The sequence below is a fragment of the Dermacentor silvarum genome, chromosome 5 (assembly GCF_013339745.2).
Source record: "Dermacentor silvarum isolate Dsil-2018 chromosome 5, BIME_Dsil_1.4, whole genome shotgun sequence".
Classification (NCBI taxonomy): Eukaryota; Metazoa; Arthropoda; class Arachnida; order Ixodida; family Ixodidae; genus Dermacentor; species Dermacentor silvarum.
In genome coordinates, this window is record NC_051158.1 from 17,536,270 (window position 1) to 17,542,340 (window position 6,071).

A 6,071-nucleotide genomic window follows, 5' to 3' on the forward strand; every position below is an offset into this window, starting at 1 on the left:
AGTCAAAAGACGAAGACAGAGAAAGACGTGGCACACACGACGACTTGACTAACAACTGTGCTTTATTGAAGAACGCCGTCTCTCAGGAAAACCCGGCGAGCATGCGCAGCTCAAAAGCCGACACCCACACACGAACAAAGTGATTTCAAAACGCCACGTAGCTAACGCCAGTGCGATAGGAAACTAAGTTTCCTTCTGCATCAGTGAGAGAGAGGTAAACTGATGCAATTATCCCCCTGCAAATTGATATGGTAGCTTCGAGAATTCACGCTCCCTCTTGCCCTGCTCCTACAAGATTCCCCTCTCGAAGCTTACCATATCAATTTGCAAGGGGATATTGCATCAGTTCTACCTCTCTCTCACTGATGCAGAGGAACTTAGTTTCCTATCGCACTGGCGTAACTACGTTGCGTTTTGCAATCACTTTTGTTCGTGTGTGGGTGTCGGCTTTTGAGCTGCGCTGCTCGCCGGTTTTTCTGAGAGACGGGGTTCTTCAATAAAGCACAGTTGTTAATCCAGTCGTCGTGTGTGCCACGTCTCTTCTCTGTCCTTCGTCTTTTGACTGGTTTTTACTATTCAGTATGTACCAACTGACCCAGACTGCTACTCTACCACAAATTTTCTTGATTTCAACACCCCAAAATGTATACTTTAAAGTGTAGCGTCGGCAGGAGACAGGTGGCGTCCCTTGTATGGTGGAGGTGGACACAGATTGGTTTCCATGAAGTTTAGAATAATTCACGAAGCACTTGCGACTCTACAAACGTCCAGGTGGAGACGGGAAACTACTGTTAACAGAAAGTCCGGAGTGGTAGGCGCATAACTATATTGAAAATAAGGGTCTGGGGCATATACTGTATTAGCAGACCGTGGTAAGTGAAACAAACTGTACAGTAAATTTTGTATGTAGAGTATCTGCGCAGGAAATTTGGCATATTATTTAAGGTAACTGTAGAATGAGCGTAAGTTGCCTTAACCAATTCTTAAGGTGAATGAGTTCATCGACTTTTGTGGCTGAAAGAAGGCCACAGGTTCGGAAGTGTTAGCCTCTTCTGGTATTCGGGGCCCGCTGCTGGGTTGCGTAATGTAAATTGCCTAAATACTTTTTCAAAGGCAATACCTAAAGAACTTAGCTCACGATGTTAAAGTGATTCACACCATCCGTCATGCCAAGCAAAAAAAGTTCTAGGGTTTTATGTGCCAAAACCCCGACATGATAATGAAGCACGCCATAGTAAAGGATTCCTGATTAATTTTAACCATCTGCAGTTCTTTATAGTGACCCCGATGTGCGGTACACTGGCGCTTTTCACATTTCGCTCCCATCGAAATGCGGCCGGCGAGGCCGGGATTTGATCCCGTGCCATCTAGCTTAGCAGCGCAACTCCATAGTCACTCACCACCGCAGCGGGTGTTACGTTAAACAGTCATATTAAGAGAATCTATTGATGCTTTGTAAGCTTTAGGCCCTATCTAATCTGTAAATCCCAAGAACCCGCTGGCACATCAAATATGCGAAGCGTGTTATATTTATTTTATCCACATTCCGCTGCCATTTTTAGCACCATCCTTTCTCTCTCTCTTTCTGCGAGTAAGTGTGCTTTGCTGTGGACTGAAAATAATGATGATGGCACTGCACGCAATACCATGTGCTCCTATATACCATGCACTCTGACGGAAGAACCTGAGCTCATTTGCATGGCAGGAACGTAAGGAAGTGTTTCTAAACTGATGGTAAAAAAGAAAAAAAAAATAGGGGCACCTTCACACTACTGGTGCGAAGACTGTGCAAACAGCGAATCTGGCAACCCCACCTAACTTTATCTCGGTTCGGGCAAGTTTTTGCGTGGTTATGCTTCGAGACTCGCCCACGTTTTGGGCAAGATCACCTCGGAATCATCGACAGCCCAAGGAGCAACGAACACTCGGTTATCAAAGTACCGGGACGCTTCTGGACGCTCAAACGCTTTTGCTCGCTTTCGCGGGCTCGTAACTCCGGATCCTCTGCGAATCGCCGACGTTTCACCGCCCCTTCGGCGGCGCGATACTCGGGATACTCCCACGGCACAGTGACGTCATGGATCGGCAAAGCTAAGGCGAAGCGATGCGGCACGCGCGATGACATCACAGCTCACGCAGCTGTGGCGTGGCTCGGCGCTGTCGGCGCAGCTGGGGCGAAGCGTTGCTTGGCGGCGCATGGTGATGTCATCGCCAGGTTGAGGTTTTGCGGCGTACACTCGACGGACCATCTTCGCTAGTTAACAGGGTATGTGCCATTGCGCTAGCACCTTTTCTGCACAACCGCCAGGATCGGCGCACATTTTCTGTCGGCAAGAAACGGACTTACGAAGAGCTTAAGAACTCAGCTGTAAAAAAAAGAAAAAAAAAAGAAAGCCGTCGTTAGTGCTGTAATGGCCCGCTGAATATTATAACAAATGCAATAGATTCGACTGAGCTTGTGGTTTCTCAAATTTTAACACGAAGCATCCTTCTCCGAGTCCAGCGACTTTTTCGTGGGTGACCGTATCTCGCCGTTTTCTTGGGCCGATCCCGGTGATGGTGGAGTCTCGAATTATGTGCCACTCGGGCCACTAGATATGTGCCATTCGGTTTTAGTTGATTTCAATTTTACATCTTGCTAATACAAGCACTGTCTGACTTATTATAAATACAACCACTACACCTTGCAATCTGTACATAATGTTCAGTACTTAGCATGCAGTTACATTATTCATACAACCGTTTTCTACAAATCATGCTTCGCCTTACGTAGACATCAAGTACATTTGAGTCTGGTATTTTCTTTTCTATTGCTGCAACCGTAAAGCGCGACAGCACAGTACACAAGAAACAAGCCGCATGATATTGGTAGCACTGGACAGAAAACGCAATCCCCCATCGCGACAATTATTGGCGACTTGCGTCACGCGAGCGCAATTATTACGTGATAACCTGTTTCGAAATCCGCGTGCACGGGCTTGGTGGCGACTGTGTATAAATGAATCAAGGGGCCGAATTTTCAGCATGCTTGCATGTGGCTATGCTATGGCGAATATAGACCTCATTCGCACTATAATACAATGCTGATGGTGCATAACGGTGACAAGACTCATGGAATCATTAGCGTACGCTGTAGTAAATAAATGCTTTAGAGAATTTTCTAAAAGTACTGTGCTTAGAACTTGGTGATAAATCGATGTGTGCAATTTTAAACTAAACTTCCGAACGTAATTACGGCAACATATACTTTCTTGGTATTTCTGTTCCCTTTAAGGGTATTATGGCTCGAATGAAGATTTCTCTTTTTTGTATGGTCTTGCACATCTCATTCTCACCACTTTTCTGTTGCTTTGGCTGTAAACATAACTTTACTAAAGTTTATCTCACTGCGTCTGTTTATTTCAGACAACTACCAGCAGATTATCAGCGGTGCATAACTCATCTTCACACAAAAATCGCTGTACCACATTGCGTAAAGTGCAGCCATTATTACTGAAGATCATTGTCATCGTTATCCTGGCAACATCAAAAGGTAATGTTACCGCTACAAGAGGGCATAAGAGAATTAATATCTACAGGAAATAAAACGCGTCAGAGACAGCACACTCATGACGCGTTCTACCAGTGTTACCGACCGCAGCCTTAAGCTGTGGCCGTAGCTACTGGGGATATTCGCAAAGGACTCCGAATTACGATCGCAGATTACACATTGTGTCTATTAACTCATCGCTGTCTGCTGGTTCTTGCATTGCAGTTCACGCGCCGATGGGTGGTAGTAACAATATGGCGGTTCTTGTATGTGGAAAGAGCCATAGAGTCTGCGAAAAAAAAAATTCTACAGGCCTACCTTGCACTATTGTCTACTGGGGCCACCAGCATGACTGTTCAGCCAGCATATAAATGATGGCTAGTACACGGATTTGCCTTACCTTTGCCCTTGTGACTTCAAACGCCTTTGTTACTCTATATTGATCATTTCTAATAAAGCATTGTCTTGTAAATGGAACAATTTCCGCTGATTAAGTATATGCACAACGATATATTTCAAAACTTTCCTGTCACAAGAAAAACGAGGGACGTCGATTACAAACTCCTCGTCAGCTCCAATAGGACGGTATTTCCAATAAATATGAGGAGAAAGGCCCAGCCACCGGACCAGAGATGGCCTGCATGGTTGTGAACCAACAGTTAGAAGTGACGTACTTGTCTTGCCACAGCACGGACAAGAAAATGCGTTAGGAGCACGTTGTTGTTAACTATGCCCTGTAGGCAGAGAAGACTGTACAAGAACCTGCTTGCAACAAATGAGTCTGTTTAGCCAGCTCACCTTGGAAAAAGAAGCATACTGAAATGCCAACTGCGTTTGACTAACCAGCTACCCCTAAACGTCCGACCGTACCGTTTGGCACTGTTTGATTTGATTGATTGATTTCATGTCATTTGAGTTATTTGACGATATTGGAAATGAGTACATTGGATGAAAACATACTGAAAGAGGTCCCGTAGCTCAAGGGTGATTTGAGACCTCTTGTAACTAGTACATAAATAACATACAACTACTGGAGCAATTGCAAACCATACGGTAGCAAAAAAGAATTTGATTAACAGAAAACGGTACAATAGTTAGTTCACTTCATCTGCCTTTTTAGAATTTACAACAAAGAAATTCAGTTGTTTAATCAATACGTAGGCAAAGTAAATGCGAAATAGAGAGGAGCAAACAACGGCCAGAGCCCCCTCAACCGGAATTATTGTGCTGAAGCATATAATATTATATGTAAAGTTGCTCTTTATTTGCGTGTTTGCGAGCTAAGCATTCTTGCCTCTTTTCCGTTAGATTAGGGTAGCGCTGCCTATCCCTGGCTGTTCCGGCGCATGACCTAGAAGGAACGCTCACCTTCTTTGGTCGAGGCATCTTTGTAATCTGAGAGAAGGAGCAGCTGTGGAGACTGGCGAGCGGCGCACGGTGTTCAATCATTGGACCAATGAGCGCGCGCTTGCGCACCAGGTGTGCGCCAGTTGCGCGGTAGCTGTGCCTCTATAGCGCGTGAAGGGGGCGGAACTGCGGACTTTGTTGCGGGTGATGTGACCATCATACCCAGATGACCCAGGAACCCCAAATTATCGTATGGTGACGTTACTCCCCATAAATGAACCTTACTTCATAAGCAATTTGGCTATTTTCTAAGGATTGGCTATTTTGAAACGCCTAAGTTAGCTTGTCAATTCACATTACTCACGAAACCGAGAACTTTGAAAGTTCAAGAATTCGCTATTGCATACATTCTCATAATTCCGGACAATATAGACGTTATCGCGTGTAGTTTAAGATTACAGGTATATTTTGCCTGATTTGTAATCGCATAACTGATTTTTTAGGACAACCGAAAATTGTAAATGACGTTGCGTGACCGTGTCGAGAGCTGCCTATAATATGCGTTGTTTTAAAAAGTGAACGCAGTGCAGGAATAAAGGCATTCATAATAGCACAAAGCAAAAGTTATATTGGAGAACGCTGTACCACTGAAGAGCAAATAAATTTGATATTATTAAAGGACTGCAACAAAGCATACAAATGGGATGAACAAGCTGATGCAACAATGCTGCTGCAAAAACTGATGAAGCGCAAACTACAAGAGAATAAATTACTAGAATATGTGTGATCGAAGAGAATTCTTAAATAAACGCAACGATGGAGCAGACCTAAGAGTAGGAGTGGCATTCCAAAATTTTATCAGAGCAAATGCAGTTCATTGTTTGCCATAGTTGGTGCGTGCTTTCCGAAGTAAAAAAAAGTAATATGAAATGAAAATTGTGGTATTGAGATTAGTGAGCTGCTGGATAGATATGACGTACAGAAGACTAGAATTTTTTGCTGACTCATTAGCAGGGGTGCCTATTTTACAGCTTAACACTTCGTTTACAGGAAGAATATGGAGATTGTGGGAAATGTTTGTCACATTTGCGCTGTAGGGACTACAAGTTATGATACGGGAGTGCGTGATTTTGAACGGCATTTTTAATTGGAAGCATAGGTAAAACTTCATGATGTCATGGAGTAAGTGTTACGA

General features: G+C 44.0%; 1 pseudogene; it reads right to left on the bottom strand.

The window, feature by feature from the left end:
• The window catches only part of LOC119453972 (COP9 signalosome complex subunit 3-like), a 15,772-nt pseudogene extending 10,857 nt beyond the window's left edge, over positions 1-4,915 (bottom strand).
• Positions 4,916-6,071: the final 1,156 nt, after the last annotated feature.